We start from the raw sequence: 13415 nt of genomic DNA, 5'->3' as shown, positions 1-13415 counted from the left end.
AGCAAGAAGTTAATGTCCCATCTGAAAGACGATCAATCAACAGTTTAGCATTAGCCAGACACACATTTTCAACAGAACAGTCAAACATGAGCAATGCACAGAAAAACAGTTACATTGCCAAGAGAGTATTGGACCAAATCTCTAGATGTTTTTGCGCCCAATGAGGTAAAAAGATCACTGGCACTTGTCCCAGGAGTCTACTACAGTATTTTGTTGCAAAACTTGTTTGAGGGAGGAGGACACATTCAAAAATACAATTGGAAAGCTTAAACGCTCATAGCCGGCCACAGGGTAACCTACTTGACTGTCTGTGGTACTTAGGGCCTCCATTTTGTTTTCACTGTGGCCTGACCTGAACTTGGTCAGCCAAATAAACCCTTAACAGTTTTGATTTCTCTCCCTGCAGATCATGCCGCTGCCAGCGGCAATACTGTTCTCTGGCTGCCCGCCAAAGTCCCTCCAGAAAACTATTTAGATTTAGTCAACATTGAGAACAATCAAAACGAAGGTAAATTGTTTGGGGAGTTTGAGGTTAAGCGGATCTATTCACATGCTTTCATTTAGACACTCCACAACATGGAATCTGGCTTTGGCGTCACTTGAGTGTGGCCTACAGTTTTCAAGTGTCTGATGAGATTTCCATAGCACCCAAATCTCTCTTACGTAGAGTGTTGTGTAGACTGGAGCTTTTCTTAACACACTTGGGTGTCAGGCCTTGGATGAATTACAGTGCATTCAGAAAGTATTCAGACCCCTTCACTTTTTCTACATTTTGTTATGTTACAGCCTTGTTCTAAAATTGATCAAATTGTTTTTCCCTGTCATCAATCTACACACAAAACCCCATAATAACAAAGCAAAAATTTTTTTCAGAAATGTTTGTAAAAAATAATAATTATGTATCAAGTTTACACATTTACACATTTACCCTTTACTCAGAACTATGTTGAAGCATCTTTGGCAGTGATTACATCCTTGAGTCTTCTTGGGTGTGACGTTACAAGCTGGGCACACCTGTATTTGGGGAGTTTCTCCCATTCATATCTGCAGATCCTCTCAAGCTCGGTCAGGTTGGATGGGGAGCGTCGCTGCACAGCTATTTTCAAGACTCTCCAGAGATGTTAGATTAGGTTCAAGTCCAGGCTCTGGCTGGGCCACTCAAGGACATCCAAAGACTTGTCCCAAAGCCACTACTGCAGTGTCTTTGCTGTGTGCTTAGGGTCGTTGTGAACTTTCGCCCCAGTCTGAAGCCTGAGCACTCTGGAGCCAGTTTTAATCAAGGATCTCTCTACTTTGCTCCGTTCATCTTTCCCTCGATCCTGACTAGTCTCCCAGCAACTGCCACTGAAAAACATCCCCACAGCATGATGCTGCCTCCACCATGCTTCATCGTAGGGATGGTACCAGGTTTCCTCCAGATGTGACTCTTGGCATTCAGGCCAAATAGTTAAAGCTTGGTTTCATCAGACCAGAGAATATTGCTCCTCATGGTCTGAGAGTCTTTCAAGTGCCTTTTGGCAAATCCGTCTGGCCACTCTACCATAAAGGCCTGTTTGGTGGAGTGCTGCAGAGACGGTTGTCCTTCTGGAAGGTCCTCCCATCTCCACAGAGGAAAGGTCACCTCCCTGACCAAGGCCCTTCTACCCTGATTGCTCAGTTTGGCTGGGCGGCCAGCTCTAGGAAGAGTCTTGGTGGTTCCAAACTTCTTCCAATTAAGAATGATGGAGGCCACTGTGTTCTTGGGGACCTTCAATGCTACAGACATTTTTTGGTACCCTTCCCCAGATCTGTGCCTCGACACAATCCTGTCTCGGTGCTCTACGGACAATTCCTTCGACCTCATGGCTTGGTTGTTGCTCTGACATGCACTGTCAACTGTGGAACCTTACATAGACAGGCGTGTGCCTTTCCAAATCAGGTCCAATAAATTTAATTTACCACAGGTGGACTCCAATCAAATTGTTGAAACATCTCAAGGATGATCAATGGAAACAGGATGCACCTGAGCTCAATTTCAAGTCTCATAGCAAAGGTTCTGAATACTTATGTAAAATAAGGTCTTTAAACAAAAAATACATTTGATAAAAAATGTAAAAACCTGTCGCTTTGACATTATTGGGTATTTTGTGTAGATTGATGAGGAAAATTGTTTATTTAATACATTTTAGAGTAAGGCTGTAACGTAACAAAATGTGAAAAAAGTCAAGGGGTCTGAATACTTTCTGAATGCACTGTGCCAACAGGATATTCGTTTTGTAACACTGGGGGCAGTGCAGGGCATGTGTCATTTAGTCAGTGTACTACAGTACATGAAGTTGTGGTGGGGGCATTGCATTAGTGTCTAGTACTTGAGACACAGGGTAGACTTCACTGTATAGTACTGAAACTAAATGTGATTGTGAATGGACACAAGAGATTATATCTCAAAATAAAAGTCTCAATCACAGTGTTATATTGGAACATTACCTATCAAGGTTTGGGAGTTTAGAGAGACTTCTGACTGGTGTGACTCTGTTGTTCAGAGATGGTCAAGCCCATGCTCAGAACTGAGGTCCAGGCCAAAGCCATGATCAGAACCAATGTCAAGACCAAAGGAGGAAGAGGAGGACGCGAGTCGAGCATAAAGAAGAATGAAAAACCACCAACCCCACCAATATCACCAACTCAGGTTGGGGAAAATAACTATCCTTCACTTTGTACAGTACCATGAGCTTGTACAATTTGTTTACAATTTACAGTTTTCTATTTGCTCTATCTATTCTTTCCTAAAGTTGATTTAATAAATGTTTACTTTCTGTTGTTGTATGTAGATGGTGAGTTACGATGGCTGGGCTCAGAATTCAGACAGGCCCAACAGCCGGCAGAGAGACCTGGTGAGTGATCGGCAGCAGACTCCATGCTGCCCATTCCATGCCAGCTCAGAGTTTTACAATCTTATAATGAGATGTCGATCTGCCTGTTTTCACATCCAACGAGCCTCTTGGCTTTAAATTGGGCAATCACTTAACACAAATGCTGATTAAGTTTCAATGCTGTACAGATGGCTCAACTGGGAGATGGGTACCACTATGCCCCCATAATCTCTGGGCCACATGGCAAAGACGGGTGGGTTGCTGGGGTGGCACCATGGGAGTGCTAAGGCAGTGCCTACTCTAACTAATTCACAGTGTGGTCCAGACATGGTATTGCTTGCCAATGGTGTTGGAGTGGATCCACATTTGGGCACTCAGAGCCTCTCTCAGTCGCTGTGTTGGCAGCTTGGCACAGATGCTAACAAGACTAGTGCAGTGTGCTGGTATCCGAAAATGGGATTTGGACACCAGTAGTGCCAGCATCTCACCCAGAAAAAATGCATGACTAGCTTTTCATAATACTAACCCGTAAAACCACCATAAGACACGACTGAGCTTTTTGAACCTGACAATAGCTAGGTTTCCATCCAATTGGTGACATATTTTTACACCAGTGGTGTTTCCACCATATTGACTTTTTGCAGATACAAATCAATGTGTGATGACGTATCTTCTCTTAAGATTTCATGTACCTAAAGTTCAAAATGTTTCCATCGCATTTTCAACTCTACCGATAGTTTTGTCACAAACTGTTGCGTTAAATACCAAATGGGCCTACTCTGGTCTTGGCACATGTGCTCTAGCCAACAGCTCGCAGAATCAGTGCTACATCAGTGGTTCCCCAAATATTTTTTGCAGTTGTAGGAACTCAATCCAATTTTCAACTTACTCTTCAAAGTTGTAATAGTGTAATTGTTAGATGAATTTAGTTATTATGTGTTCATTAACCAATTCAATTAAAACACTCTGTCCGTTTATAAGGATTTGTAAAGTTCTTATTTGCATAAAATGGACAGAGACCAGCCATCAAAATTAATCAATAGCGTTTATTCTCGAGAGCTCTGGTCATAATACCATGTACATTGGTTTATATACCTCACATTTCGTCATGAATGTCCCCCCTCCTCTCAGATACAATGGCAATATAGTTCACAAGCCTTCTCACATTGTCTGCCACCTGTTAAACAATCTACTACAAGCCCAAGGTCTCTCCCCTCCCTGGGTAGGGACAGAATGTCCTGTAAGGAACACAGTATTCCAGCCGGTCTGACGATAGCTCTATTCGTTTCTAACAAGGAACAGAAAGTCCTTGTTCTAATTCTTGACTAAAACTACACACCTTATATTCAGTATTATGATTATAATAAGATTCATACATTAATACAGTAACAGAGTAGTATTCTGTTTAGTTATAATTCTAAGCTAAATGTATACATAATTTAGTCATTATTCATAAAAATCCCATAACAATAATGCACAACGTGCAATGTCAGGCATTGAATTCCTTAGAGAGAAATGTATAACTTGTCAGAATGTATTTTAACTTTATTTAACTAAGTCAGTTAAGAACAAAATCTTTGTTTCAAGGACGGCCTAGGTACACTGGGTTAACTGCCTTGTTCAGAACGACAGATTTTCACCTTGTCAGCTCAGGGATTCGATTTTGCAACCTTTCGGTTACAAGTTCAATTCTCTAACCACTAGGCTACCTGCTGCCCCAGGTACCCTATTGGTTAGAGCATTGGACTTGTAACCGAAAGGTTGCAAAATCGAATCCCTGAGCTGACAAGGTGAAAATCTGTGTCCAGATCAACTAGCCCATGTCAGCTAACTTTTTTTAGCCAGGTTTTTTATCCCATATATTTTGTTGTAATGTTTGAGTCACTCAAATATCACATGAATAAACAGACATGGCAAAATTGCAAGAAAACTAGCTTCAAAACGGCTAAATATTCTCTGCACCCATGACAAAACGTGTAGAATTGAAGGAAATAAGCTTTAACATTAATAACCTGTAACATTTTCTCTCCACCAAGAGGGATGTGAACAGTTTGTGTCATGAACAGTGCTTGTGCCCATAGAAATAGATGTGGGAGCCAAGGGATGTTCCCCAATGCTGGAAGGGGGGCCTGAGTAAAAAAAGTTGGCCTACATGATGAGATTATTATTGATAAGAGCGAAGAAATGTGTATTTGTCAGACGGCTGTCAAGCGTCGATCATCATGTCACCAGAACAAGACCCTCGAAATGTATTGAGAAGGAGCATCAAGATCACAGTGTATTTACCACCCTCTGATGTTCATCAAACTTATTTGATCTGTAGCCTAATAAACTGCATGGTTTCCCGAGTCATAGTGGGATGAGAACCACACACCATATCATCGCGTTACTCCAAGTTTACTTAGATACGATGGTTATTACATCAGTATTGGTTCATAAAAGGCATTTCCACCATTTCCACTGCCATTTCTGTCCTAATTAATTTCATTGACACAAAAGATCCAACCGTGTCGAAAGAGCAAATTATCTGACGGCATTTATAAACTTGTACCGAAACTTCCTGTTTTCATCACAGTTGTCATATTATTATAATTTTTTATATGATGACTTTAGTTGGATAAAAACTGTGAATGGAAATGTGGTTATTGACAACCTCCAAAACAGACATGTTTTTATTATGTGTTTGATTTTTGTGACACTCCAGATTGTCCATGACAACGGGGAAGTGGCCAGGCCCAGAATGCCAATCAAAAGGAGTCAAAAGCCTGGGAGTCCAAAGCCTGGGAGTCAAAAGCCTGGGAGTCCAAAGCCTGGGAGTCAAAAGCCTGGGAGTCCAAAGCCTGAGAGTCCAAAGCCTGGGAGTCCAAAGCCTGGGAGTCCAAAGCCTGGGAGTCCAAAGCCTGGGAGTCAAAAGCCTGGGAGTCAAAAGCCTGGGAGTCAAAAGCCTGGGAGTCAAAAGCCTGGGAGTCAAAAGCCTGGGAGTCCAAAGCCTGGGAGTCCAAAGCCTGGGAGTCAAAAGCCTGGGAATCAGAAGACTTGTAAGAAAGGGAGTACAAAAAATGGAAAAGAATGGGCCAAGAAAAATCAGGACACCACACGAAGTAAGGAACTCAGAAAATCTACCACAGACCACGACACTTATGGTATGTCTCCTTGATCATATTGACATAGCATGACAAAACATGTGTTCTATACAATTTTGATGAATATCGATAATTTGTCAGATGTTCATTTCTGTCCCCTTCTTCTCCGGTCACCACGCAGCAGGGCCCATCCCAGTGATGGCAGGACCGTATCTGGATGTGGTCCGGAGGTCAGCTGCTGATTGTGAGTCTGTACTACCATCAGCCCAGGAGAATGCTACCCTAGCCCTGGGTGCCATGGAGCTGAGGACCGGTCCTGGAGGCCCTGGAGCTCCTCCCAGGAACCATTGCTGGAGTAACCCAGCTGAGAACGTTCAGGCCTGTGGGACATCCTACCACATCTGTCGCAGGCCCCTCACAGACTACCCCGTTTATGCCCATGACTACACCCTGCCCCGGGCCAAGGACAAACACCAGGATCTGTACCAAGATGAGAGCCTGAAACGAGACCCCTCGCCCCAGGGTGTCTCTCTCTCTGTTACTGATGTGGACCTCTGCAACCCCAATGTGAGTTAATGGCAAAAAACGACAACATAGCCATCTGTTAAAGTAGATTATAGTAGATTATATAGTATATCTGTAATAGACTGGGCATTTTGTGGACATTTTTGTTCCAATCTATACCCTACTTCAAATGCCTTGGAACGAACCAATCATTACATTCCATTGAAATAGATGATTTGGGTTTATTTTAACCCATAGTAAGTGACTGCTATAAAAACTATGGTTTGGTAAACAAACACTAGGAAAGAGGATGGGCTCACATGCACTCATTGAGATATTTCTATACATGCAGTATACTGTATCAATCGGAAATTCAGTGAGCACATGCTCTGGGTGCTTTGTGTGAGACAAAGCTGTTGTTTGGACTTTACGTGACATTGGGGCAGATTATTTCAGATTACTCCAGTGTTGTGATTGCGTTGGCTCCTATATATATGTTTTTTCTTTGGTTCCTGGAGAGGGATCAACACCTATTGGTTACAGGCCATTGAACGCAAAACTAGGGAAAAGGAGTGGCTAGTGTTTGGACAAATGTTTATCTTTAGAATGCTGTAATATGGCTATTTAAGATTTTTCTTTCTAATAAACAGGGTTATAAAATATTAAATAGGACCATGTCTAAAAATATAGGATTATACTGTATCTGTCAACAGCATCAAATGGAAAAAGAAACATTCCTAATGTCACAGTAGTAGTGTTTAGGGTGTTCCATTCTAAATCAATATTAGTGTGTGTACTGTAGATACATTTCCACTGCATGCTACCCTCTAGTAACTTCATGTACAGTCGTGGTCAAACGTTTTGAGAATGACACAACTATACATTTTGACAAAGTCTGCTGCCTCAGTTTCTATGATGGCAATTTGCATATACTCCAGAATGTTATGAAGAGTGATCAGATGAATTGCAATCAATCCCCCCAAAACATTTCCACTGCATTTCAGCCCTGCCACAAAAGGACCAGCTGACATCATGTCAGTGATTCTCTCGTTAACACAGGTGTGAGTGTTGACGAGGACAAGGCTGGAGATCACTTTGTCATGCTGATTGAGTTCGAATAACAGACTAGAAGCTTCAAAAGGAGGGTGGTGCTTGGAATCATTGTTCTTCCTCTGTCAACCATGGTTACCTGCAAGGAAACACGTGCTGTCTCATCATTGCTTTGCACAAAAAGGGCTTCACAGGCAAGGATATTGCTGCCAGTAAGATTGCACCTAAATCAACCATTTATTGGATCATCAAGAACTTCAAGGAGAGCGGTTCAATTGTTGTGAAGGCTTCTGTGCGCCCAAGAAAGTCCAGCAAGCGCCAGGACCGTCTCCTAAAGTTGATTCAGCTGCGGGATCGGGGCACCACCAGTACAGAGCTTGCTCAGGAATGGCAGCAGGCAGGTGTGAGTGCATCTGCACGCACAGTTAGGTGAAGACTTTTGGAGGATGGCCTGGTATCAAGAAGGGCATCAAAGAAGCCACTTCTCTCCAGGAAAAACATCAAGGACAGACTGATATTCTGCAAAAGGTACAGGGATTGGACTGTCATTTTCTCTGATGAATCCCCTTTCCGATTGTTTGGGGCATCCGGAAAAAAGCTTGTCCGGAGAAGACAAGGTGATTATACAGATATACAGTTGAAGTTGTAGGTTTACATACACCTTATCCAAATACATTTTAACTCAGTTTTTCACAATTCCTGACATTGAATTATAGTAAAGAATTCCCTGTTTTAGGTCAGTTAGGATCACCACTTTATTTTAAGAATGGGAAATGTCAGAATAATAGTAGTGAGAATGATTTATTTCAGCTTTTATTACTTTCATCACATTCCAAGTGGGTCAGAAGTTTACATACACTCAATTAGTATTTGGTATCGTTGCCTTGAAATTGTTTAACTTGGGTCAAACGTTTCGGGTAGCCTTCCACAAGCTTCCCACAATAAGTTGGGTGAATTTCTGCCCATTCCTCCTGACAGAGCTGCTGTAACTGAGTCAGGTTTGTAGGCCTCCTTGCTCGCACATGCTTTTTCAGTTCTGCCCACAAATTGTCTATAGGATTGAGGTCAGGGCTTTGTGATGGCCACTCCAATACCTTGACTTTGTTGTCCTTAAGCCATTTTGCCACAACTTTGGAAGTATGCCTGGGGTTACTGTTAATTTGGAAGACCCATTTGCGACTAAGCTTTATCTTCCTGACTGATGTGTTGAGATGTTGCTTCAATATATCCACATAATTTTCTTTCCTCATGATGCCATCTATTTTGTGAAGTGCACCAGTCACTCCTGCAGCAAAGCACCCCCACAACATGATGCTGCCATCCTGTGCTTCACGGTGTGGATGGTGTTCTTTAGCTTGCAAGCCTGCCCCTTTTTCCTCCAAACATAACGATGGTCCTTATGGCCAAACAGTTCTATTTTTGTTTCATTAGGACATTTCTCCAAAAAGTGCGATCTTTGTCCCCATATTCAGTTGCAAACCGTAGTCTGGCTTTTTTATGACTGTTTTGGAAAAGTGGCTTCTTCCTTGCTGAGTGGCCTTTCAGGCCATGTCGATATAGGACACGTTTTCATCAAAGCAAAGAGGCACTGAGTTTGAAGGTAGGCCTTGAAATACATCCACAGGTACACCTCCAATTGACTCAAATGATGTCAATTAGCCTATCAGAAGCTTCTAAAGCCATGACATCATTTTCTGGAATTTTCCAAGCTGTTGAAAGGCACAGTCATCTTTGTGTATGTAAACTTCTGACCCACTGGAATTGTGATACAGTCAATTATAAGTGAAATAATCTTGTCTGTTAACAATGGTTGGAAAAACTACTTGTGTCATGCACATGTAGATGTCCTAACCGACTTGCCAAAACTATAGTTTGTTAACAAGAAATTTGTGGAGTAGTTGTAAAACAAGTTTTAATGACTCCAACCTAGGTGTATGTAAACTTCCAACTTCAACTGTAGTACCATGAAAGGCAAAGAGTTAAACCGCTGCCTATACAACTCCTGCATGAACTCACTATTTGATTTGTTTCTGATGTGAATTTGACCATTATTTGTGAGGACAATGTTTGTTTGTTCCTCTTTGATGACAACAGGATCCTCTCCAAACATGCTTAGAAAAAAGGGTTCCAAAAGGGTTCTTCGGCTGCCCCCATAGGATAACTCTTTTTGGTTCTTTTAGGTTCTAGATATACACTTAGAAAAAAAGGTGCTAAGTAATGTTGAGAAGGACTATCGGTTTGGAACATTCCAATGCAAGGAAGAAGTCATGTAGAAAAGCTCGCTCTGTATCAGTATGAAGGTAAGACCCAGATGCAGACAACGTCGAATTAACAATGGTTTAATAATCCAAGAGGGGCAGGCTAGACAGGTCAAGGCAGAAGGGGTCAGTAAACCAGAGGTGGGGCAACGGTACCGGACGGCAGGCAGGCTCAGGTTAGGCAGAGGTCAAAAATCCGGAGGTGGGGCAACGGTACCGGACGGCAGGCAGGCTCAGGTTAGGCAGAGGTCAAAAATCCGGAGGTGGGGCAACGGTACCGGACGGCAGGCAGGCTCAGGTTAGGCAGAGGTCAAACAATCCAGAGGTGGGGCAACGGTACCGGACGGCAGGCAGGCTCAGGTTAGGCAGAGGTCAAAAATCCGGAGGTGGGGCAACGGTACCGGACGGCAGGCAGGCTCAGGTTAGGCAGAGGTCAAAAATCCGGAGGTGGGGCAACGGTACCGGACGGCAGGCAGGCTCAGGTTAGGCAGAGGTCAAAAATCCGGAGGTGGGGCAAAGGTACAGGTCGGCAGGCATGCTCAGGGTCAGGACAGGCAAGGGTCAAAACCAAGAGAGCGAGAAAAAGAGAGACTGGGGAAAGCAGTCATAAATTGTTGGTTATCTGCACGAACCCGGTCTTCACTATGAGTCATCCATACTTAAATTGTCTTAAATCATTTATTTATTAGCTAACTAAATAATCACAGAAATGCACAAACAAAAAGGTAGATATGGTTACAAGGAAATGATAGGGGAATGTGCCCTAGTGGGCTAAACCAGCATGGAGGCTTGGTGGACAAATGGGAAGTGGGGGTCCACTGAGATAAAAGACACTACAAAGTTGATAATTATAACAATTGAAATGCTAATCCTTTGCACATGAACGCTCACTCATTCGGGAATAATTGCAATCAATATATATATTTACGTTCAGTGTGTCGTCGTGATCTCTGTTGGAACGTTTGTTTCTGTTGGAGAGTTTGTCCGCCCTCTCTCTCTCTGCTGTGGTTAGAATGGTTAGTTCAGAGTAACATTCATGCAATGTTGTAATAGAATAGATGTTTCGGTGGTTGTCCGTCTTCACGTTCAATGATACCGAATTCCTAGCTGCAGACTAGTAATTAGTATCAAAGATTTGTTCTTATTCTGTCGGTTAGATAGTATTCAGAGTTTAACCACGTGGTATGGTTAAGAATTTAGCAATGGGCTCAAACCTTAGCCCTCTCGTAATTGAGTGAAGCATGGTCTCTACTCAAACCTTAGCCCTCTCGTAATTGAGTGAAGCATGGTCTCTACTCAAACCGTAGCCCTCTCGTAATTGAGTGAAGCATGGTCTCTACTCAAACCTTAGCCCTCTCGTAATTGAGTGAAGCATGGTCTGAAGTGGGAAAACCCAGGTGGGGGTTTTATTCTGAACATTGAAAAGAGCTGTCCCATGACGCCAGGTCATGTCTGTCCTCCTGGGGGCGGGCCAATGACTCATTGAAACTTTAAACAGAAATACAATCCTCTCACATTAACATCATTACATAGCATCACATCATTTTACAAATAGTTTCATCTTTACTCATTCATTTGATACAATAATTAGATGCAGACCTCATAACTGAGACTCTTGTATAAACATGGTTATGGTAATGTGGCTGTATTGTCTCTCATGAGTTTCACAAAATTGTACCAAATGGACCAGTTCGTAGCTGGCTATTTCACCGACCTTTCATACATTCTTCAGAACATGAATATTGTTCAGTTCTCAAGTTCTGTGAGGTGGAAGAAATTCCTTTGTTCTCTCTATGAAAACTCACTTTCTCTCTATACTGTCTGGCCATGAGGAAGAATCTCCTCCAGTAATTTATGACCTGCCTAACAGCAGCCTGGGTGTAGGAGAGAGAGAGAGAGAGAGAGGGGGATGGTGCAGAGAGAAGGGGAGGGTGCTCTCTGTACCCAAAGAGGGCAACGTCATGACACCAGCATACCCAGAAGCTACAGAGATGGAGAGAGGAACAGAACCAAACAAACAACAAGCTCATCCATAACATTGATAAGTATAATAAACGTTGCTTAAATTAAACATGAACACTTGTCTGTATATTCCTTATACCATAACCTGGTACTGACGGGAGGTAAGTGTGAAATGTATGTACTAAGATAGGGACGTTAACTTGTGTGTCGACCCACATTGTTAACGTAGCTGATAACGGAGCAGGGAGGCGCGATGAATGTGTGTGTGTGTCAGTGTACCAAATGCTGCCCGCAGCCAGTGACGGACTTCTCCGTCACAGCCCCCACCAGACACTGACGGGAAGGGTCAGGATGAACCAGGATAGGAGCAGTGGTGAGCGGTGTTTAAGGTCCAGGAACACCCAGTCAGCTGCAGAGGACCATGTGAACGGAACCTTGGTAGAGGTAAGTGCAGACAGGGGGAGGCCAGGGTGCTGTAACCCTGGATAAAGAGGCGATAAAACACGTGTTCTTGGGGGGAGCGGGAGAAGACGAGGATGTCATCAATGTAGATGAAGACGAACTGGTTCAACATGTCGCGGAGAACATCATTCACCAGAGCCTGGAACACGGCAGGGGCGTTGGTGAGGTCAAAGGGCATGACCAGATATTCGTAGTGGCCGCTGGCCGTGTTGAAGGCGGTCTTCCTCTTGTCCCCCTCTCGTATCCGCACCACGTGGTAGGCGTGTCGTAGATCCAGCTTGGATAAAACAGTGGCCCCCTGGAGCGGCTCAAAGGCTGAGGAAATGAGTGGCAGCGGATAACAGTTATTCACAGTAATGTCATTGAGTACCCGGTAGTCAATGCACGGGCGCAGGTTCTTGTCCTTTTTCTCCACGAAGAAGAACCCTGCGCCAATGGGAGAGGAAGAGGGACAGATAAATCCTGTAGCTAGGGAGTCCCCAATGTCGGTCTCTATAGCCTTGGTCTCTTGTCCCAACAGAGAGTACAGACGTCCCGGGGGGGGGGGGGTGGTGCTAGGGAGAAGGTCGATCCCGCAGTCATAGGGGCGGTGCGGTGGAAGGGAAGTGGCTCGGGACTTGCTGAACAGCTCCCGGAGGTCCTGGTACTCCGCGGAAATGGCGGAGAGGTCAGGAGCAACTTCCGAGCCCCCAGGAAGACGTCCCAGGGCAGGTTGCACCGACTTCTGACAATGGGCGTGATAGCACCTGTAGACCAGTTGATGAGGGGATTGTGTCGCTGGAGCTAGTAGAATCCCAAAACCACGGGAATCTGGAGGACTTGATGTGCAGGAATTGAATGGTCTCGATAGGATTCCCTGACACACGTAGGTTGATGAGAGTGGTGTTATGGGTGACTCGACCTATAGAGCGCCCATCCAGCATTCTAACATTCATGGGAATGGAGGGGGCAGAGTGGGGATTTTCAGCTCGGACACCAGCATAGTGTCCAAAAAACTCTCATTGGCCCCAGAGTCAAATCTCCAGAGAGATTTGGACCTGTTTCCCCACAGCAGAACGACATGAAAAGAGGTGCGAGTAAGGGAAGCAGAAAAGTTCTCCATATGGCTCACCAGAGTACTCGCTCCTACCAGTGAACCTGGTCTTTTACCAGGCAAGAGGACACAAAATTACCAAATATCCCGCAATACAGGCAGCTCCTTGTGTTGATCCTGTGTTGATGTTCCGCTGGCGACAGCCCAGCTC

This window comes from Oncorhynchus clarkii, chromosome 24 (assembly GCF_045791955.1).
Source record: "Oncorhynchus clarkii lewisi isolate Uvic-CL-2024 chromosome 24, UVic_Ocla_1.0, whole genome shotgun sequence".
Taxonomy (NCBI): Eukaryota; Metazoa; Chordata; class Actinopteri; order Salmoniformes; family Salmonidae; genus Oncorhynchus; species Oncorhynchus clarkii.
This window is presented reverse-complemented; position numbering follows the sequence as displayed.